Source organism: Mobula birostris, chromosome 13, assembly GCF_030028105.1.
Source record: "Mobula birostris isolate sMobBir1 chromosome 13, sMobBir1.hap1, whole genome shotgun sequence".
Taxonomy (NCBI): Eukaryota; Metazoa; Chordata; class Chondrichthyes; order Myliobatiformes; family Myliobatidae; genus Mobula; species Mobula birostris.
Genome location: NC_092382.1, coordinates 44282194 through 44305086, shown reverse-complemented (window position 1 = coordinate 44305086; position 22893 = coordinate 44282194). Strand labels below are relative to the sequence as shown.

The 22893-nt window shown below is 48.6% G+C and overlaps 1 long non-coding RNA gene, 1 other non-coding gene and 1 pseudogene across 3 annotated transcripts; 1 reads left to right on the top strand and 2 right to left on the bottom strand.

The window, feature by feature from the left end:
- Window positions 1–11683: 11683 nt before the first annotated feature.
- On the bottom strand, window positions 11684–11874 carry LOC140208863 (U2 spliceosomal RNA). Its single transcript, XR_011888958.1, has one exon. It is a non-coding gene; the product is annotated as a U2 spliceosomal RNA (small nuclear RNA).
- Window positions 11875–16937: 5063 nt separating this feature from the next.
- On the bottom strand, window positions 16938–17069 carry LOC140208792 (U2 spliceosomal RNA; annotated as a pseudogene).
- A 353-nt stretch (window positions 17070–17422) lies between these two features.
- On the top strand, window positions 17423–21634 carry LOC140207584 (uncharacterized). 2 transcript variants are annotated; one of them, XR_011888594.1, is made up of 3 exons: window positions 17423–17474; window positions 18732–18816; window positions 20195–20256. It is a non-coding gene; the product is annotated as an uncharacterized lncRNA (long non-coding RNA). The 2 variants fall into 2 exon arrangements; XR_011888593.1 differs by lacking the exons at window positions 17423–17474; window positions 20195–20256 and adding exons at window positions 20958–21022; window positions 21572–21634 and having other exon boundaries at window positions 18588–18816.
- Window positions 21635–22893: the final 1259 nt, after the last annotated feature.

Here is a 22893-nt window from a genome sequence, read left to right as displayed (position 1 = left end):
GATGTTAGCCTTAAACTAGACTGGTGTTTAATATTCTGGATCTGTGAAAGATAAATCAGTTCTGTATCAAATCCTGTGTCTCAGGTACTTCCTGTCTCTACCACATTCACAATGTACACTACAGAGGTCACTCGGCCCATCTGGTCCCTGCCCATGTTTCTGTTCCACATCAGTATTTTAAAACCAATCTCTGCCGCTCCGCTCTTAGTCTCCCTGTGATGACAGGTTGCAACTAGTCACCATTCCGTCGGAGAAGAGATTTCCCTTGAACTTCATAGAATCATATAATCTACAACACATTACAGGCCCTTCGGCCCACAATGTTGTGCCAACCATGTAACCTACTCTGGACTCTGTCTAGAATTACCCTACCTCAGAGACCTCTATTTTTACCGGCTGCATTTAGCAATCTAAGAAACTCTTAAAATACCCTGTTGTATTCGCCTCCGCCACCGTCACCGGCAGTGCATTCCACACACCACGCTTTGTTTAAAAAACTTAGCTCTGATATCTCCTCTGTACCTACTTCCAAGCACCTTAAAACCACACCCCCTCCTGTTAGCCATTTCCGTCCTGGGAAAAAGCCTCTGGCTATCCACACGATCAATGACTCTCATCATCTTGTACACCTGCATGAATTCCCTTCATGATTTTCTCCAGGCTGAATAAGACAATGAGCTCACTGTGGTTTTGCCGTTCCCCAGGGCTCCGGACGAAGGTGGTTAAACTCCTTCTTCCCTGCTTTTTTCAACGTTTTGGGTCATTTTCACTCATCTCAAATGAATGTGCCTCAGACAGCTGGGTTGTTGCAATTCGCCTCTAAAGTCTAACAGCAGACGAGTGAGTGAATCTTCGATGGCGCAGAGTCAGAAACCGGAGTTGCCAGCCTGAGTCAGGGCTTTGGGGCTCGAGAGAGAGATGGGTCCGGAGTTTACAAGAAGGAGGAGGAAGAGGAATCAGACCGGCAGAATGCGACTACAAATGAAAGATCAGAAACATTTTGAAACTGTTTGATTGAAAAAAAAAGGTGGTTAATTTCTGCAAAATACTGGTGGAAATCAACAGATCAGGCAGAATGTGTGGAGAGGAATAAATAGACAACGTTTAGGACGAGCCCTTTCAGCATGCCTAGACTGTGTACTCCTCTGCTTAGTTGCTGCCTGAACTGCAGAGTTCCTCCAGCACTTTGTGTACATGTGCCTATATCTCCAACAACAGCAGAATCTCTTGTGTTTCATATCTGCATTTGTAAGAACGTTCCACTTTGGCATTAGACACGCGGAAAGTTTGCTGATATTAATTGTATTGTTTCATGGGAGCTGCTTCCTGCGTTAAAAGAGCTGCTGAGTTTTCTACACACAAAAAAAAACTGAGGTATGGACATAGAACCGGTACTTGCAGAAACTTTCAATGGCACCGTGATTACTCAGAAATCTCTGCGTGAACAATTTTCGCTGTCGCTGAAGCATCGATCAAATGCGCAGGCGTCAGGGTTGAGCCGTTCCCGAATATCGCGCATGCGCGCAGTACAGAAAGGCCCTCGCTAGATCGGCTGTAGGTAAGAATATCTCCGGACGTAACTTTTAAACACCGACTGAGGGTTAATTGCTGTGATCTGCGGACACCGTGGCCCGCAATACCGGGACAGTCCTGTTCTCTTCCCTTTCTCTCAGCCCCACGATCCGTACACGGGCCCCAGGAAGCTTCCGGCTGAAAAGGGAATGTGAGCTAATGTATCCCTCAGACAGAGCTGAGCTCCAGCTATCAAAATGCAAGGATTCGGAACTCGGAGAAAGGGATCAAAATCTTTTACATCAGCTGTTGAGAAAATCACCTTTGTTCTACCTTCAGTCACAAACAAGAGCAAATCTACAGATGCTGGAAATCCAAGCAACACACACAAAATGATGGAGGAATTCAGCATTAGTACACTTTTCCATCTATGCTGCCTGGTCTGCTGAGTTCCTCCAGCATTTTGTCTGTGTTGCTTGTTCAACCTCCTCCTGTTCTGAATCTTTCTATCCGAGAGAACATGTTTTGACCCATTCTCTCTGGGTACAGAATGATATCAAACACCTTTGCGCTGAGCAAAGCTTTCACATCACAAATGTGCCAGACTCCAATGAGACAGACTACTGCCCTGCCCTTCATATTGATTGGCATTGCCATCAGTGAGTTCACCACAGTCAGTCACCTGGGGGAGGGTTCTGGGGAAATATTTATGTACAATGCAGAAACTGGTGTTAGCTGTGTGTATTGTGATGATGCAAAAGTTGCTGGAGAATTTGCAAGTGGGGAGAAGTGGAGTGATATTTGGAAATCTGAGATTTTAAAGCATCATTTAGCAAGAAAATCAAATATAGGCAGTGTGCAAAAGCTCTGGTGGAAAAAAAATCCTTCATTACCCGCTATAGACCTGCTACATAGGTTGTGTGAGAGTGCAGATGAACTTGATCAAACCTAGGGGAGATCAAAGCTCTTAGTAACAATGATTTGCTCGCTTTTGAAATGAAGACCTCGCTATATAAAATCCAGTTTATGCATGTTGTTGTCACTGGGTGAAAATGGCACAGCGCAAGATTTTTGCACACACTGCAATTTATTACTAAGAATTATAAACACATATTCAAAGGAAATTTTCTTACCCTACTGAATTATGTAAAAAGGGCACTATCAAATTGGTCGCCCCTCTTGTTATCATTGATTGGCCAAATTAATTCTATTAAAATGAATATCTTGCCTATATTCATTTATCTTTTTCAGGCCTTACCCATTTTTATTCCTGAGACCTTTTTTGACTCTCTTGATTCTACTCTGTCTCCTTATATATGGAAAAACAAACATTCTCAACTAAATAAAGTTCACCTTCAAAAAGCTAAAAAGAATGGAGGTTTAGCTTCACCGAATTTTAGGTTTTATTATACGTCAACATTTAGTGCCGAGATCCTCTCTTTGGACTGAGAGTAGATGGGATATCGTCAGAGAAAAGAGGTGAGGGGTGGGGATGGGGCAAGAGCTGGGGAGTGAGAGGTGGATCCAGGTGAGGGGGAGGTGGGAAGGTGGAAACAGTGACAGGGGTGGGAGGTGAGTGTTTGGGGCAACACAGGGCTGCAGAAGATGGAAATTAATTCCATAGAGGATTAACAAAGAGGTTAGAGAGTATTTGCTGTAGAGAGTGCAATGAAGATTCACCAGACTGATCCCTGGAATGGTGGGGTCATCATATGAAGAACGATTAAATATGATAACCCTTTCATTTAGAGCAGGGGTCCCCAGCCTTTTTAGCACCGCAGACCGGCAGACCGGTTTATTATTGGCAATATTCTTGCGGACCGGCCAACCCGGGGTGGGGGGGTGTAGGGTTGCTAACGGACAAGAGTAGCAGTCAAATACATGGTGTTTACCCTGTGAAGGACTACAATGACCATGAAGCCTTGAGCGGGCACCAGTGTGCATGCGTGACCTGCACATTTTTTTCTACAAATCGTTTTTGGCAATTCTGCTCGGGGGAGGGGTGTTAATCACGACCGGAATATAGGTGATAAGTGGCTAATACACTCAATTTCATTTCTAAAAGGGTTTATCTAACGAATTTAATATTAAACACACAGTACATATTTTCCTCGCATGAATATAGTGATAAGTCAATTATCGGGGAGGACAGGGGAGCTTGAAGTAAGTGTTGAACAAACTTCCAGTAGAAGTGGTAGAGGCAGGTTTGATAATTATCATTTAAAGAAAAATTGGATAGGTATATGGACAGGAAAGGAATGGAGGGTTATGGGCTGAGTGCAGGTCAGTGGGACTAGGTGAGAGTAGCATTCGGCACGGACTAGAAGGGCAGAGATGGCCTCTTTCTGTGCTGTAATTGTTATATGGTTATATGGTTATATAAATCACTTAGAACTCAATAGCATCATAACATTTTAAGTAACATTTCGATATTAAGCACACAGCGCATATTAGTCATAGTCATACTTTAATCCCGGGGGAAATTGGTTTTCGTTACAGTTGCTCCATAAATAATAAATAGTAATAGAACCATAAATAGTTAAACAGTAATATGTAAATTATGCCAGTAAATTATGAAATAAGTCCAGGACCAGCCTATCGGCTCAGGGTGTCTGACCCTCCAAGGGAGGAGTTGTAAAGTTTGATGGCCACAGGCAGGAATGACTTCCTATGACGCTCTGTGCTGCATCTCGGTGGAACGAGTCTCTGGCTGAATGTACTCCTGTGCCCACCCAGTACATTATGTAGTGGATGGGAGACATGGACCAAGATGGCATGCAACTTGGACAGCATCCTCTTTTCAGACACCACCATCAGAGAGTCCAGTTCCATTCCCACAACACCACTGGCCTTACGAATGAGTTTGTTGATTCTTTTGGTGTCTGCTACCCTCAGCCTGCTGCCCCAGCACACAACAGCAAACATGATAGCACTGGCCACCACAGACTTGTAGAACATCCTCAGTATCGTCCAGCAGATGTTAAAGGACCTCAGTCTCCTCAGGAAATAGAGACGGCTCTGACCCTTCTTGTAGACAGCCTCCGTGTTCTTTGACCAGTCCAGTTTATTGTTAGTTCGTATCCCCAGGTATTTGTAATCCTCCACCATGTCCACACTGACCCCCTGGATGGAAACAGGGGTCACTGGTACCTTAGCTCTCCTCAGGTTTACCACCAGCTCCTTAATCTTTTTCACATTAAGCTGCAGATAATTCTGCTCACACCATGTGACAAAGTTTCCTACCGTAGCCCTGTACTCAGCCTCTTCTCCCTTGCTGATGCATCCAACTATGGCAGAGTCATCCGAAAACTTCTGAAGATGACAAGACTCTGTGCAGTAGTTGAAGTCCGAGATGTAAGTTTTGAAGAGAAAAGGAGACAAGACAGTCCCCCGTGGAGCCCCAGTGCTGCTGATCACTCTGTCGGACACACAGTGTTGCAAGCACACGTACTGTGTTCTGCCAGTCGGGTAATCAAGAATCCATGACACCAGGGAAGCATCCACCTGCATCGCTGTCAGCTTCTCCCCCAGCAGAGCAGGGCGGATGGTGTTGTATGCACTGGAGAAGTCAAAAAGCATGACCTTCACAGTGCTCGCTGGCTTGTCCAGGTGGGCGCAGACATGGTTCAGCAGGAAGACGATGGCATCCTCAACTCCTGATCGGGGCTGGTAGGCGAACTGGAGGGGGTCTAAGTGTGGCCTGACCATAGGCTGGAGCAGCTCCAGAACAAGTCTCTCCAGGGTCTTCATGATGTGGGAGGTCAATGCCACCGGTCTGTAGTCATTGAGGCCGCTGGGGCGGGGCGTCTTTGGCACAGGGACGAGGCAGGACGTCCTCCACAGTACAGGAACCCCCCGGAGCCTCAGGCTCATGTTGAATACATGGCGAAGTACTCCACATAGCTGAGGGGCACAGGCTTTGAGCACCCTGGTACTGACACCATCCGGTCCTGCAGCCTTGCTTGGGTTGAGATGTTTCAGCTGTCTTCTCACCTGTTCAGCTGTGAAGCCCACCATGGTGGTTTTGTGTGGGGAAGGGGTATAGTCATGAGAGCAGGGTGGGGGACTGTGAGGAGGGTTAGGAGGGGAGAGTGGAATATGTGTTGGTTGGGGGCCGACAACAGATGGCTCATGTTGGGGATGGGCAGGGATCACAATGTCAAATCTGTTAAAGAAGAGTTTAAGTTCATTGGCCCTGTCCACACTGCCTTCCACTCCTCTGTTGCTAGTTTGCCGGAACCCAGTGATGGTCCTCATCCCCCTCCAGACCTCTCTCATGTTGTTCCTCTTATGAACATATAAAATCATTGCAACACACCAATATCACTGAATCAGTGGGAGCCCTGGGCTTGTTTCCCTGCAACAAGACGGTGCCATTGAGGGGTGATGGGAGACAGTGATACTCGAAGGGAGTTCCTTATGTCCAGTCTATTCTGCAATTTAGTTTTCATTGCATTCATTGCAGAGATATGTTGCAAATGGAATCAATGTTTTCAGTGCTTTCTTGGCTATCAGGATATTCAGCCTTGACTTTGATCCAGAATGCTGGCAGAGGTGTTATGTCAAACACACTTTTCAGCTCGCCGTCATTTGCAAGCTCGAAGAGTTGATCTCCTTCCCGCGCTGACATGGTTGACGTGAGGGTAATAACCTCACGTGCGTTCAAGTTCAACAGTGGGCGTGACAGGGAATGCAGCTGACTCATATTGCCAAATCATGTTGTTTCCTCGCGGCCCGGTAGCGCATGCTTTGCAGCCCAGTACTGGTCCCCGGCCCGGTGGTTGGGGACTGCTGATTTAGAGAATGGAGGACTGAGAGGTGAACACATTGAAATGCACAGCATCATTACAGACGTCCCACCTCTCCCGGAAGTTCCGGGAGTCTCCCGTATATTGATAGTGGCTCCCTGATGCCCAGAAATTATATACAATATCCTGGAAATTGATTTTATTGAGAGGGAGAGCGAGCATCCTGATTGGTCTCTCTTCATGCTAAGAGTGGTGGAAACAATATGATATGGCGATATGAGCCCGCTGCATCTTTCCTCATTCCCTGTCACGCCCACTGTTGAACTCGAACACATGCGAGGTCATTACCCGCGCGTCATCCATGTCGGCGCGGGAAGATCAACTCCTCGAGCTTGCAAATGACGGCAGGCTGAAAAGTATGTTTGACGTAACATCTTTGCTGGCATTCTGGATCAAAGTCAAGGCTGAATATCCTGAGATAGCCACGAAAGCACTGAAAACATTGCTTCCATTTCCAACATATCTCTGTGAAGCAGGGTTTTCTGCAATGAAAACAAAATTGCAGAATAGACTGGACATAAGGAACTCCCTTCGAGTATCACGCTCTCCCATCACCCCTCGATGGGACCGTCTTGTTGCAGGGAAACAAGCCCAGGGCTCCCACTGATTCAGCGATATTGGTGTGTTGCAATGATTTTATATGTTCATACGAGGAAAATATGCGCTGTTTAATATCCAAACATTACTTAAAATGTTATGATGCTATTGACTTATAATTGATTTATCACTCTATTAATGTGAGGAAAATATGCGCTGTGTATTTAATATTAAATTTGTTAGATAACCCCTTTTAGAAACGAAATTGAGTGTATTAGCCACTTATAAGTGACTTATGGTTGACTTATCACCAATATTCCGGTCGTGATTAACACCACATCCCCTCCCCAGTCGGCCGGTCCACAAGAATATTGTCAATATTAAACCAGTCTGCGGTACAGAAAAGGTTGGGGACCCCTGTTAAGTAGACCTATCAGTTTTCTCTGTGGATGGGCTTTACAGTCGACCTCAAAAATAATGACAATGTTGCTCACTGCACTGTTTGCAACAGTGACTTTTCTATTGCCCATGGTGGGCCAAAATGTGAAAGACATGTTGAGGTGAGTTTAACAGGTGTCATTTGTTCATTCGCATAGCCAAAGTTATTTAAACTACACAAACACGAGGAAATCTGCAGATGCTGGAATTTCAAGCAACACACACAGGCTGGCTGCTGAGGAGCTACGCTATTGATGTCCTACGTGATGAGGCCGAACTCCTTGTAGACTTGCTTAAAGTTGTAATAGAATAAACATAATAATATAATATAAGTACATATTTTAATGTCACATTTTCTGCATATACCCAACTTGGTTTACAGATTAGACAAGATGATTAAACAAAGTATTACATAAACCCTTGGAGATCGACGGGGGGCGGGGGGGGACGGAGTAGATATGGGGTTGCAGGGGGCGGGGATGCTACCTCCCTGAAATGAGTTTTGCTGGGTGGGATGTCTGCCATTATCGGTTGAACCAGGGATCCCAGTCTCTGAGAAAGGGGGTGGACTGTCTGGGACTGAGATGAGGGGAAATGTCTCCACTCCGAGGGTGGTGAATGTCTGTAAATCCCCACCACAGAGGGCGGTGAAGACTCAGTGATCGTCCTCACATAAAACAGAGGCTGGCAGATGTGTGGAGACCGGAGGGATCGAGGAAATGGGGATCGGCAGAAACATGTGGCTGAGAGGGGAGAGCAGTCGCCATCTTGTTGATAGTTAGAGGGGCTGAATGAGCTGTTTCTCACTTGGTGTTTCAGTGTTCCAGTCCAGTGAGGCCGGAGGAATGTAAATAGAAATGAGTGTTTATAAACACAGACTGATTTGAATGAAACCTGCACATTTCCTGTTTGGGTCTGAATTGAGTGATTAGATCAGACCAGACGCAACTTTATTGTCATTGTGGCGACTACAGATACAAAGCCAATGAAACGCAGTTGGCGTCTGTACTGGGGTCAGGACTATCACGTGACGGCTCTGCCCATTTACCTGGTCGGAAGGCGCGTCACCTGCCAATCAAGGTTTGACCCCACCCCGCCCATCAATGCGCACCTCACCATTGGCCCCTTTAATTAGCCTTGTAGTTGGCCTCGGGCAATTGGCCTTTGTAATCAGTTTAACCCTGCTGGCACCGAGTCATTGGCTTCCCTGTGAATCACCTGGGCTGGAGCTTCCAGTCCTATAAAGGAGCCCACGTGTGCGTAACCCTCTCTCTTTTTTGCTGCCTCCGAGGGACCACCTTGCTGTTTGTGAGTTGTGCTTTGAATAGGGTTGGGAGTGTGGATATTGTCCCTAAGCAAAAGAGATGTGCCTGCACAGAGTCAAGGGTGGTTGTGTGTGTACTTTGTCCCCACGCGATTTAATGTGATTTATTGCTGATCCGACTACTGTAAATTGTGCGTGTGTTGCATCTGTTGCCATTTTCCCCCGTTTGCCTTCTGTAAATAAAATCCTTCACTACCCAGACTGTGAGCCCAGAGCCCTTGACTTTGAGACCTGCAGAATCTGTTTCCTGACTTACAACAATTGGCGCTGCGTGGGGAAAGTGTTCTGGAACGGGCAAAAAAGGCCAGTACAGGCACCGAGCATAGGATTCCCGGGTGGACCGACGAGAGAGGGATTTGAGTGCTGGCGGACCACTGTAAACCGGTTGACTGGTCCGAGCAGTGGGACCCACGTCGCGAGCACCTGCCCGCTGGGCTGCTCCGGCTGTGGGATGAGGGGGTGGGGGGGGCAACATGAACCTCTCTCTTCGAGACGCGAGCGCCCTGGGGAGCCTCTCTGACCAAGAAAGCATCAACAACGCCCTATGGGTGCCGAAGCCGGAGATCAGGGAAGGCTCTACCCTGTGGGATCGGTTGGTGACCGCTGTGAGGGTCCGGTACCCCACCCTCCTGGAGTGGGATCTACACCGGCGCCCGCAATGGGGTACGGTCAGTGAGGGTACCCGGGCTGTTAAAGAGTGGGCGCTGGTCAACGGCATCTACCAGGGAGCCTGCGACTGTAATTTTTTAGCAAACACCCGGGTGACCGGTGCCCTAACAGGATACCGGTCACCACCGCGCACCCCGATTTAAATCAGTGATACTGCCCCTCATGGCACCAGCTAACGGGAGGACCGTGCGGGATGCCATCACCGTCCTGGAAGGGCTTGAATAGATGCAGCGGGGGGCACCCACCCTGGTCCGTAGGGCAGAGGCAAGGGCTGGAGATACAACCCCTCCCCGTTTTACGCGCAGGCAGCTGTACATGGACATGGATCCCCAACCCTGACCTCTACACCCTGTGGAAGGAGCTTTGTGGCGGTAGAGTGGTGGGCAACTGGTCGATTGCACCCATTTTCGTTATCATCGCTGTGTGTATATTATGTTGTGTCTGCCCAATTATTAAGAGCACGTCTGCCTATCTTTAGTCACAAAAAGCGTTAACCTTAGAAATAGTTAGTGTAAGACTTCCATTAAGATATATTCCTTTCCTTTTCACTGTGGTAACGCTTGGTGAGTGGCGTGGCTACCGAGGGGTGGACTGTACTGGAGGGGTCGTGACTGTCACGTGACAGCACTGCCCACTCCTGGTCAGAAGACACGCCCCCTGCCAATCAAGGATTGACCCCTCCTCGCCCATCACTGCACACCTAACCACTGGCCTCTTTAGTTAGCCTTGGATATGGCCTCGGGTAATTGGCCTTTGTAATCAGCTTTAGGGTACGTCCACACTACGCCGGATAATTTTGAAAACGAAGCTTTTTCTCTTCGTTTTGCCCTCCCGTCCACACTGAGCCGGCGTTTTCAGCCCCCGAAAACGGAAATTTTCGAAAACACTCTCCAGAGTGAATAAATCTGAAAACGCTTAATATCCGGCGTAGTGTGTACGGGGTAAACGGAGAGATTTAAAAACGTTGTCGTGACAACACCACAATAACAATGCTTTTTTCTGCTTCTGCTTGGTACTGCGCAAGCTGTTATAACGCGCAGTCGGTGTGAACGGCGTGAGAGCTAAATTGTAAAGTGATCTTTTTTGACTGTTTAAAAACGCTGTCATGACGTGCTGGAACAGATGTTCGTTGTTTTCTTGAACGCCGCCACCTAACAACTTCAGAACAGACGGACGAGACTGAAGCCATAAGGGTTAGAAATGTGCTTACCAAATACTTTGACCCATAACTTACTGAATAAATACGTATTCTCACTTCGCCCTGTTTTCTGTCCTTGCTTGTATGAAGGTAGTTTACCTATTTATGCAAGTACTTCTCTGACAATAAATGTGTAACAGCCTAATGTAACATTGTATGGAAATAACGCTGATGCAGACGTTTTATACATTTAACAAGGTGCTTTATTAATGCAACAGCGTTAGTCAGTTTTTCAATGTTCGTCGTCAGCTGGGTCATACTGTCCGTGAACTCCCTGTTGATTGCCTCCATTCGCTCCAGTATTTGTTTTTTTTAATATAAGTTTTAAGTCCTGCGCGAGAGCCAAGAGCAATTCCTTTCAAGTTTCTCTAGTCTGTAACTGGACAAACGCGCACTAAGTACACCGTTTCCTCTTCGCTTGTTTTCTGTGTGTCCTGTGCATGCCCAGTAGGAGGAGATTCGCCCAAATATCCGTCTAATGTGGAAGGAGATATTTTCAAAAACGCTCAGTGTGGACGCCTGTCGTTTTTACTCGAAACCGGCGTTTTCAAAATTATCCGGCGTCGTGTGGACGTAGCCTAACTCTGCCGGCACCGAGCCGTTGGCGTTCCTGTGAATTACCTGGGCCGGGCACTTCAGACTTCCTGCATTAAAAGGGCGCCCCGTGTGCTGGACGCTCTCTTTGCCATTTCTGAGGGACCACTCTGCTTCATTTTAGGCTGAGAACCTTGGAACAGCGCTGGAGAAAATTGTTGGTAGGCTGTGCATTGAATAGGGTTGGTGATTGTCCCTGATAGCATTGAGCCGTGCCTGTACAGTGAAGGGGCATCGTATTGACTTTTCCCTTGCACATGTATGTACTTTATTCCCAGGTTCGTTTTTTTAATTCTCTGCGTGTGTTTTACTGCCGATCCGACTTTATCCACGACTGCTGTAAATTGTGTGCGTGTTGTTTCTGTTGCCTTTGAGACCTGAAGAATCCGTTTCCTCGCTTGTAGTTCTTTCTTCCATGTGGTGGTCCAAGAGGCTCCTAAATATTCTGTAAATAAACTGCTTTACCCACTCAAGCCTACGTGTGTCCTCATTTAAAAACAAACATAGCCTGCAAGAAGTACGAGGCAGAAAGAAGAAATATACCCCATAGCCTGCCTGCGATTAACGGAATTCTATTCTTTATTTGTTGTTAGTCTCCCCGAAGGGAGGTGCACCGTTCCCAGAGGCACTGCAATACCGGGTCGATGCGCGGAGTGGACGGAGCAAGCCCCTATTCCATCTCCCTGTTCCAAAAATCAATTTAATATATGGTCCCCAGATAAGGGACGTATCAGATATTAAACTGATAAGAACAGATTTTTTTATTTCAAAATATACTTTATTCAAAAATAAATATATACAATAAACCATTCAATAACTTTCCATCCTTTACATACGTTTCCATTATACTCAGTAAAATACCCGTGTTTATAGCCACCCACGTGGCACTCCAGTAGTTCAGCTTAACATCTCATTGTTGAGGGGTATACTCCTCGCCCACCCACCCCTCCCACTCCCACGGGTGGAGAAACCTATACTGTGGTCCTTCCCCACCGGGCCCTTGCGGTGGCTGCACCGAGTTTCAGTGCGTCCCTCAGCACGTACTCCTGCAGCCGAGAGTGTGCCAGTCGGCAGCATTCTCCCACGGACATCTCCATGTGCTGGTAGATCATCAAGTTTCGGGCTGACCAAAGAGCGTCTTTCACCGAGTTGATGATCTGCCAGCAGCACCGGATGTTGGTCTCCGTGTGCGTCCCCGGGAACAGCCCGTAGATCAGAGAGTCCTCTGTCACGCAGCTGCTGGGGATGAAACGTGACACTAGCCCGTCCATCCTCCTCCACACCCTCTTTGCAAACTGGCAGTGTGCAAAGAGGTGGGTCACAGACTCCTCCTCACTGCAGTCCTCCCGTGGGCAGTGGGGTGCGGAGATGACGTTCCGGGCGTACAGGAGGGCTCTGACTGGGAGGGCCCTTCTCACCGCCAGCCAGGCGAGGTCTTGGTGCCTGTTGGTGAGGTCTGGCGATGAGGCATTTTGCCAGATGAACTGGACAGTCTGCTCAGGGAACCACCCCACTGTGTCCATCACGTCCTTCTCCTGCAGTGCCTGCAGGACACTTCGTGCCGACCACTGCCTGATGGCCTTGTGGTCAAAGGCGTTCTCCTGGAAGAACTTTGCTACGTAGGACAGGTATGCCGGCAACGACCAGCTGACTGGGGCGTTGCGCGGGAGTGGGGCCAGACCCATCCTTCGCAGCCAGGGTGACAAGTAGAACCTGGGCACATAGTGGTACTTGGTGCCCACATACCTGGGCTCTACACACAACCTGATGCAGCCACATACGAAGCTGGCCATCAGGGTGAGGGCGACATTGGGGACGTTCTTGCCCCCGTTGTCCAGGGACTTGTGCATGGCGGTCCGTCTCACCCGCTCCATCTTGGATCCCCAGACGAATCTGAAGACAGCTCGGGTGATTTCCGAGCTGTAGGAGTGGGGGACGGGCCAGACCTGCGCCAAGTACAGCAGCCCTGAGAGCACCTCACACCTGATGACCAGGTTCTTGCCCGTTATCGACAGGGAGCGCCCTCCCCACAGTCCCAGTTTCTGTTTCACCTTGGCAGTCCGCTCCTGCCAGTTCTTGTTGCACGCCTCAGCCCCTCCGAACCAGATCCCCAACACCTTCACGTGGTCAGACCTGATGGTGAAGGGGACGCTGGATCGGTCGGGCCAGTTGCCAAAGAGCATGGCTTCGCTCTTTGTGCGGTTGACCCTGGCCCCCGACGCTAGCTCGAACTGTTCGCAGGTGCCAATCAACCTGCGAACTGACCTCGGATCAGAGCAGAAGACGGTGACGTCGTCCATGTACAGGGAGGTTTTCACTTGGATCCCTCCACTGCCTGGCAGCGTCACCCCTCTTATGCCCCCATCCCTCCTGATGGCTTCCACAAAGGGTTCTATGCAGCAGACAAACAAGACAGGGGAGAGGGGGCAGCCCTGCCTGACTCCAGACCTGATGGGGAAGCTGTCTGTTTCCCACCCGTTGACCTGGACTGCACTACGGATGTCTGCGTAGAGCAGTCTGATCCAATTCCGGATTCCCTCCCCAAATCCCATTTTGGAGAGCACGTCCGCCATGTACGTGTGCGATATCCTGTCGAAGGCTTTCTCCTGGTCCAAGCTGACCAGGCAGGCGTCCACCCCCCTGTCCTGCACGTAGGCGATGGTGTCCCTCAGCAGCGCGAGGCTGTCTGAGATCTTCCTGCCCGGTACAGCACAGGTTTGGTCCGGGTGGATCACCTGTCCCAGAGCAGACTTGACCCTGTTGGCGATAGCCTTGGACAGGATCTTGTAGTCCACATTCAGGAGAGAGATGGGTCTCCAATTCCTAATGTCCTCCCTTTCCCCCTTCTGCTTGTCGATGAGGGTGATGATGCCCTTCCTCATGGACTCAGACATACTGCCGGCCAGAAGCATAGCATTGTACACTTCCAGCAGGTCTGGGCCCATCCAGTTCCACAGAGCCGAGTACAACTCAGCCGGTAAGCCGTCGCTTCCGGGAGTCTTACCCGACCCAAAGGAACGGATGGAGCCTGTCAGCTCGTCCAGCGTCAGTGGCTGATCCAGACTCTCCCGCTTGCCGTCGTCTAAGACCTGCGTGATAGATGACAGGAAGTTGCGGGAGGCTGTGGATTCTGTGGCCTTTTCCTCGTACAGACCGGCATAGAAGGACTTGCAGATCCTCAGTATGTCGGTCTGCGAGGACGCGACTGAGCCATCCTCTTCCTTAAGGTTGTGGATCACAGAGCTCCCCCTGTGCACCTTTTGGAAGAAGAAGCGTGAGCACGTCTCGTCCTGCTCCACGGTTTGGACCCTTGATCGGAAGATGATCTTGGAGGATTCAGCGGCGAGGTGCTGGGCTTGCCGGCCCTTCACCTCTCGCAGTTCCTCCCTGACATCCACCCCCTTCGACTGCAGAAGGAGAAGTTGCTGCAACTCTGTCTGGAGTTTACGCAGTTCCCTCTGCTCCTGCCTTGCCTTCTGAATACCCTTGCGGATGAAGAACCTCTTCATGTTCTCCTTGGTGGCTTCCCACCAGTGAACCGGGGAATCAAAGAAGGCTTTCAAGGTTTTCCAACCTGTGTACTCCCTCTCTAGTTCCTCGATGTTCTCTGGGGTCAGCAGCTTTACGTTCAGCTTCCACGTCCCCCTGCCTGCCTTCTGGTCCTCCCGTAAGTGACAGGTGACTCTCAGAAGGCAGTGGTCAGAGAAGAACACCGGCGTGACGTCGGTGGACCTGACCGTGAGGGACTCAGACAGGAAGAGGAAGTCGATCCGGGAGCGGGCTGAGCCGTCCGATCGTGTCCAGGTGGCTTGCGGCTGTGCTCCACCTGTGGGGGTGCCAAAGGAGTCGCGCAGCTTGGCTGTCTTCACCATTTCCCTCAGGAGTCTAGAGGTACTGTCCAGCCTGCCGTCGGCACAGCCGGGTCCTCCAGCCGCATCAATGGTGCAATTGAAGTCTCCGGCCAGAACGACCGGCTGGGTCGTCACCAGCAGCTGTGGGAGCTGCTCGAAGACGGCCCGCCGCTCGCTCCGCACGGGGGAGGCAGACATGTTGATCAGCCGGAGCGGAGTGCCCCGGTATTTGACGTCTGCTACCAGGAGGCGCCCTGCAACCACCTCTTTAACTTGGGTGATTGAGAAGTTGCCTCCCTGCAGCAGAATCCCCAGGCCGGAAGCGCGACAATCGTTGCCCCCCGACCACACCGACAAACCTTTTTTCCACCACCGTGACCACCTCCGGTAGTTACGGAGATGCGGTAGTCCACACTCCTGGAGGAAGGTCACATCAGCCTTTACAGTGTCCAGGTACTGGAGCGTGCTGACGCATCGCCCAGTACTCTTCAAACTTCGCACATTCAAGCACGCCAATATAAGGTCTGCCATTGTTGTAAGTCTTTTATTTTGGCTGCTCTCCGTCCTCACCCTTGCCATCCTGATCCTTCATCCCCACCGCCTTTGTGAAGTTTTCCACCTCCTGTGGGCTCAGGTACTGCTGGTAGTACTCCTCCGTGTGTGGCCGTTCTGGTTCTGGGTCTGGGCCCGGGGGGTTGCTGACTTCCTGGGCTGCTTCCCCTTCCGGCTGCTGGGTGCCAGCCGTGGCTCTGCTCCCGGGTTCCCGGAGCTCTGTGCGTCCGCTGCTCTCCGCCTCCTGTACTTGGGGGGTGGCCAGCAGACTTTCTCCCCTCTCTCTCCTCCTCTCCACCTGTTCTGCCAGCCGCTTCTTCCGCCGGGGCTGCTGGCCTCCCCCAACTCCTTCCTCCTCTGAAGAGGACAGGGTACCAGGGGCTGCGTGGTTCCCTGCCCTTTTCTGGCGTTGCTCCGCCTTCTGTCGCTTGGCCGCCGCCTTTTGGGTCTTTTTTCGTTTCACGACCTTCCATTCGGTTTCCCCCTCCGCTCTCCCCTCCTCCATGGACTCCTGCTCGTCGTTTGCCTGGTCCTGGAGGGTCTGCAGTGGGGTGGCAGGTCTTGGGGTGCTTGCACCTTCCTCCCTGGTCTCGTCCTCCGTCCTGTCGGGTGCCTCATCTGCAGCGCTGGCGGGTACGTCCGCATCAGCCTGGGCCCTTTCAGGGCCAGCACCTCCCCTGGTCGCCTGTGCGTAGGTGCCCCCACGCTTCGGGCAGGCTCTGTACAGGTGGCCGGCCTGTCCGCAGAGGTTGCAGGCCTTGGCCTGCGTGCAGTCTTTGGTCAGGTGGCCTTCCATTTTACAGTTCTTGCACATCACCACCCTGCACTGGGCTGCGATGTGCCCTTCCTTGCCGCAGTTTCGGCACACCCTGGGTTGTCCCACGTACACCATGTACCCTCGGTTCCCTCCGATGGCGAAGACGGAGGGGGGGTGGATGATGCCGCCGTTGGAATCCAACCTCAGCTTCACCTTCACCTGCCGTTTGCTGGTCCAGATTCCCAGCCCGTCCTTCACGTCTGCTGGTGCTCCTACGCTCTCCACATACCGAGCGAGGAACGTAAGGACATCTACCACTGGCACGTGCGGGTTGAACATGTGCACCGTGATTGTCCTTTCCTGTTGCGTAGCCGTTGCAAAGAGGGGCTGTGCTTTCAGCAGCGACAGCGGCGCCTCTGTCCCCTTCAGCTGAAGCTGCTGGTACAGCTTCTGCCACCCTGCAGCCTGCCGGAAAGTGACATCGAAGAAGCCTGCGAAGTCCTGGACGCAGTAGATGTCATCGGGCGTAAATCCGCAGCAATCCAGCAAGACCTTCCGGATGAAGGTCTCTCGGGTGAAGCCGGTGCCCCCGTTCCGGTCTCGCACTGTCAGCCTGACAGTGTTCTTGATACCCTGGCCTCGAGCTGATGTACTGCTCGCTGCTGCCATCTTCTAACTCACTGCTGTCGTCGCTGGTATGGGGTGTTAGATTGGAGGCCAATCAGCATTAGGATCCACCCCTGCGTCAGCGCGAACTCTCCTCCTCCGCCTTCTGGTCTGATAAGAACAGATACTACACTTGATCTTAGCCAAAAGGCCGAGAAGCGATACCCACAACTGTCCGGACCCTTTCGGGTCCTGCTAGTCTTCCCTCTATTAAGTTGGACCGACTGTCTACAGGACACCGATTTATCCTACTTCTCTCCAACGTTTGAAGTAGATTTGGTGTAATTTCTCTCAATCTTTGACATAAGTTGTATTTTTCTCTCTTGTCGCGAAATCTCTCTCGGAATACAGCTGATCACGTAAAATAGCTGATATTGCACCAACCAAATGAGAGAGGCGGCCCTGGTTTGTAGTAATACTCCTCTTCTCAGCTGATAGTCCTGTCGAACTGTTCCACCCGCCCTCTCTAGCGTCTGATGTTAGTGCAAGCGTGATGACGTTTACGGAAGGCGTTGCAGCGAGAGAAGCAAAGTTTGGGCCGGGTCGTTCGGCGGGCCCGGCGGGGCAGGTGACTGGGGAGGGGGGACCTCCGGAAACGGGAGAAGTGTGGATAGGAACATCGGATGGAAGCGATGGCTGGGGTTGTAAATGGGGGAAGTGAGGCCGTTTGATGAGGGACGATGGGTAGTTGGGGGGAGAGGGACGGGGTAGAGTCGGACGAAAGGGAGGGGGTAGGGTTGCAACTTTGACAATACTTAAATGTGAGCTGGCATGTGGCAAATAACGGCATAGCAGTCAATGGATTATTTCCACAGAGAAAAAAAATCTAACCGTCCGGCTGGACTTCAGCTTTTTGACCAGAGCTGGTTCCGTTAAGAAATTGGTGATAATCGGGAGAATGTGGGTACACTGCTTTCCTGATATCCCAAGGTCTTTCTGCCATATGCCACAAGCCAAATACTGGAGATATTTATGAATATTCCGCATTTGCCTAAATTTGTGCAGCTCCATCCAGCATTTAACAACGTTCTCCAACCTATGGCTTACTACATCTCCAAGGAGAGAAAAAGGTGGAAATCTGAGGAAAAGAGGCAGAAAATACCGAAAAGGATTCGGTGGTAATGCAGCATTCTGTAGAGAATGATTCAGATGTGATGTGATTCTTAATCATGGCAGAGATCTTTCATCAGTTCTAAGGAAGAGCCATTAACCTGACACATTTGCTCTGTTTCTCTGCAGAATGCTGAATGAAGTGACAAGTATCCCCAGCACTTATTTTCATTGAAAAGATATTGCCGTTCCGTCATTGTGGTGGCTGGATCGAAATCCTGGAACGCCAATGCTTTCCCCCTTAGGAGTACAGAGATCCTTAACCAGAAGAAGTGCAGTTGTTCCAGACGCATTCACTGTCACTTCCTTTGGGCAATGATGGATGTGCAGTGAAATCTCACATTGGCAATGAAGTGTGGATTCTGAAAAGCCAATAACTAAAAATAGCCTTATAGAACACTACAGCACAGTGCAGATCGTTCGGGCTAACCACTCCCTCCTAAATCACCCTCTACTTTTCTAAAATCCCTTTCATGTCCAGAATATATCAGCCTCTACCAACACTCTGGTAGTCAGTGTGTTCCACACACCACTCTCTGTGCTTTATATATAAAAAAAATCTTACACCTGATATCCCCCTGTACTTTTCTCCGGTCACCTTAAAATGATGCCCTCTGGTATCAGCCACTTCTGCACTGGGAGGAAAGGTCTCTGGCTGTCCTTCAAGTGTACCTGAAGATGACTTCAGCTTGTGATCATGCGTTCCCCTTTTCAGCATCATTCGTGACTGTGCAGGACGATGGCAGTTCCGTTTGTGCAAGATTGGGATCTGCTGCAGACTTTGGGTGAAGGAGCATATGGTGAGTAAGTCATGCAGTTCAAAGAATAATTCTTAAAAACTGGTTTGGTAGATTAGCAATAGCACTCATTTAAGGAGGTATTTCTTAACTTGCAGCAAAAGTCTGGAGAAAGAAACGCCCCACGAGAAGGGTGCACCATCTGTGGAGAATTCCCAAGGAAGTTAGGGTGATAATAACATGCGTTATAATGAGGATTAATTAATTGACGGTAGGCAAGAGGACTGGGAAAGTTTAAAACTACAAGGTATGCCACAAAAATTGTAAAGAATGTGGAACATATAAGAAAATTATTAAAAATATTGATGGGGTTTTTACAGAAATACAAGCAAAAAGCCAAAAGTAATGTTGGTTTTTGAGGCTCATTGTAAAATTGGGAATGAGAAGGTACAGATTCTAAATAATGAAAATAATAACAGATTGCAAAGGTCTGTAGGGAGAGAGAAATTTTTATTTTTATCAGTGAAAAAGTACAGGACAAATTTGTGTCTTTACAAATAAGTGGCATCAGAGATAGTGGATGCATTGCTTGTAATCTGAGGAGACCGGATGTGTGTTCTTTATATTTTCAACAAATTTGAGATAAGTGGCTTATCCGGTGATGAGCACAGGTTAAGTGAACGAGCAGAAAGGTGGCCTTTGAAATATAATGTAGAACAAAATATGAAGTTGCCTGCCTGCCCTGGAAAGAAGAATGAAAAACTTGATGGTTAAATAGAGAGGTGATTAGAGAATGTTGCAGTGCAAACTCGATCTCTAGCACACAAGAGTGGTGTGTAGGTTATTGTAAGGATTATGGAAAACAAAGGTAAGGATGTTTTGTAGCAAATTTATTGGGAGCTCGTGAGACAACACCTGGCGATCTGTGTACAGTTTAGATCTCGTCTTTAAGGAAGGATATATTTGAATCGGGATTCACGTATGGGGGCGAGGGGTGAGCGAGTAGGGAAGAAAGAGAGGTGATCTTACTGAAGCAAGATTCTGAGGGTGTTGTCAGACAAGATGCTGAGACGATGTTTCTCCAAGTGAGGATATCGAGAAAATGGGATATAGTTTGAGTAACTGGTTTCCCATTGATCAGGAGATGAAGAAGAATTTCTTCTGCAGGTTGTGATCCTTTGGAATTCTCCACTTTAAGAGTTGTGGTAGAGCCATAGAATATACAATATATTGCAGGCATATGAACTACATGGAAATCTACAGGTGCAGAGGGAGAGTTGGAAAGTGGTGTTGAGGCCAAAACCAGATCAATAATGATCTTATTGCATGGGGTAGCGGGGATGAAGAGCCATTTGGCTCATGCTCTGTTTCTGATGCATTTAACTCAATGGAGCATTGAGAAGTTTTGCAATGTAGACAACGGTTTTGTATTTGATCATAGGGTACAACTGGCAATTAGTCGATGAACAGAGGAAGCAGTGACAGTGAAGAAAGTGGTCACCACACATGCTCGTGACTACCCTGATAACATCAAGAGAGAAATATGCATCAATAAGATGTTGAACCATGAAAAGACTGTCGGCTTTTATGGGCATCGTCGAGGCCCATATCCAATACTTGTTTTTGGAGTATTGCAGTGGAGGAGAGCTCTTTGATAGAGTAGGTAGGATTTGTGCTTAAACTTAGGGTTTAAAATAGAGAAGTTTGGGCTGAGGGGGGAAAGGGTTAAAGATGTTTTGTATACGGATTGGCTAATTTTAATAATTTGGTTGTACTGTTGCTGTCACTTTTACAGATATACTTGTGTGGGTTCTTTAGTAACTGCACCTTTGTGTCCTGAGCTGGAAAAAGCTGGCATCCACTCCCAGACATTCTCCCTATAGAACACCCAGAAAACTAAATTATGGGAGAAATGGAACATCTGAAGTTGTACATAATACATTTCCAGATGTTACGGGGACAAAGTAGGACAGGCTTTAAAGTTCAGTATGTAAGCTGCTTCAGCTGTCCTAGGTTTTTTTTGTCTGTGGTCTAAATAGGGCATGTTGGAGAATCCATCTACTTGGGCACCTCAGTGAAATGAGGCCTGGGATTTGGGATTAAATTTAAGCGTGATGTAAAATGACATAATTTCAGACAATATTAATGATTTGCGAACTGATCCCAAGTTCAGCCTTTGATTAATGTGATCTGCCTTCCCACAGAGCCTGACGTGGGGATGCCCGAGGCAGATGCTGATGGGTTTTTCCAGCAGCTGATAGCAGGAGTGGTAAGTGCTCCTCATCATTTATCCTTTTGTTTTAAGTGAGTGTTTATGACGTGCAGCAGCAGTTTTCTCTATTTCGACGTGCATTACTGAGCATGATCATAGATGGATTTACCTGCCCATGTTTGCTCTCGAAGAGCTTTGTCTGCCAGAATTGAACTAGCACTATAACCAGCAGTAAGGAGGTTAACAGTGCTTTGTCCCAATTTTCAAATGAGATCAATTTTGGAGCTCACCATAGTTCCCTTTGACAGTAAAATGCTGTTCATGGATGGGTGACCTCCCAAAGCATCTTCAGAAGTTTCATCATTCTTCCAGGCCAGCCTTCATACTCAACTTTCATATCGGCACTGGAAGTCTAGTGTGCACCCAGATGAAGTCACAAAATATTCTCTGAACTGATTGTCCAGCAATTGTATCTGACTTATTAGTGTCACTAATTCTGCCAGAAACCTGTTCCATTTCGACGATTGATATTTTGTGGGCTTGGAGAATTAGAAAAAGATGTAAATTCAGAATACCTGATTTATATTTGTCTTTGCCTACTTTCAGGAATATCTTCACAACAATGGAATTACACACAGGGACATCAAGCCAGAGACTCTGTTACTTGGTGACCAAGGTATAAGGATGCAAATCTCTTCACTTTTATTGTGTAATAGAACAAAAATTGGGTATTGTTATGCCTTATTCACAGCATTTCAGACATTTAGACAACAGGTGCAGGAGTAGGCCATTCGGCCCTTCGAGCCAGCACCGCTATTCACTGTGATCATGGCTGATCATCCACGATCAGTACCCAGTTCCTGCCTTATCCCCATAAACTTTGATTCCACCATCTTTAAGAGCTCTATCCATCTCTTTCTTGAAAGCATCCAGAGACTTGGCCTCCACAGCCTTCTGGGGCAGTGCATTCCATATATCCACCACTCTCTGGGTGGAAAAAGTTTTTCCTCAACTCTGTTCTAAATGGCCTACCCCTAATTCTTAAACTGTGGCCTCTGGTTCTGGACTCACCCATCAGCGGGAACATGCTTCCTGCCTGCAGCGTGTCCAATCCCTAAATAATCTTACATGTTTCAATAAGATCCCCTCTCAGCCTTCTGAATTCCAGAGTGAGTATACAAGCCCAGTCACTCCAAGCTTTCGACATATGACAGTCCCGCCATCCTGGGAATTAACCTTGTGAACCTACACTGCACTCCCTCAATAGCAAGAATGTCCTTCCTCAAACTTGGAGACCAAAACTGCACACAGTACTCCAGACTGCACACAGTCTCACCAGGGCCATGTACAGCTGCAGAAAGACCTCTTTGCTCTTATACTCAATTCCCCTTGTTATGAAGGCCAGCATGCTATTAGCTTTTGTCAGTGCCTGCTGTACTTGCATGCTTGCTTTCAGTGACTGATGTACAAGAACACCTAGATCTCGTTGTGCTTCCCCTTTTCCTAACTTGACTCCATTTAGGTAATAATCTGCCTTTCCATTCTTACCACCAAAGTGGATAACCTCACATTTATCCACATTAAACTGCATCTGCCCACTCACCCAGCCTGTCTTAATCATCGGCAAATTTGCTAATGTCACTTTTAATTCCCTCATCTAAGTCATTAATATATATTGTAAACAGCTGCGGTCCCAGCACTGAACCCCACGGAACCCCACTGGTCACCGCCTGCCATTCTGAAAGGGACCCGTTAATCGCTACTCTTTTCAGTCAGCCAGACAATTTTCAATCCATGTCAGTACTCTGCCCCCAATGCCATGTGCCCTAATTTTGCCCACTAATCTCCTATGTGGGACTTTATCAAATGCTTTCCGAAAGTCCAGATGCACTACATCAACTGGCTCTCCCCTGTCCATTTTCATAGTT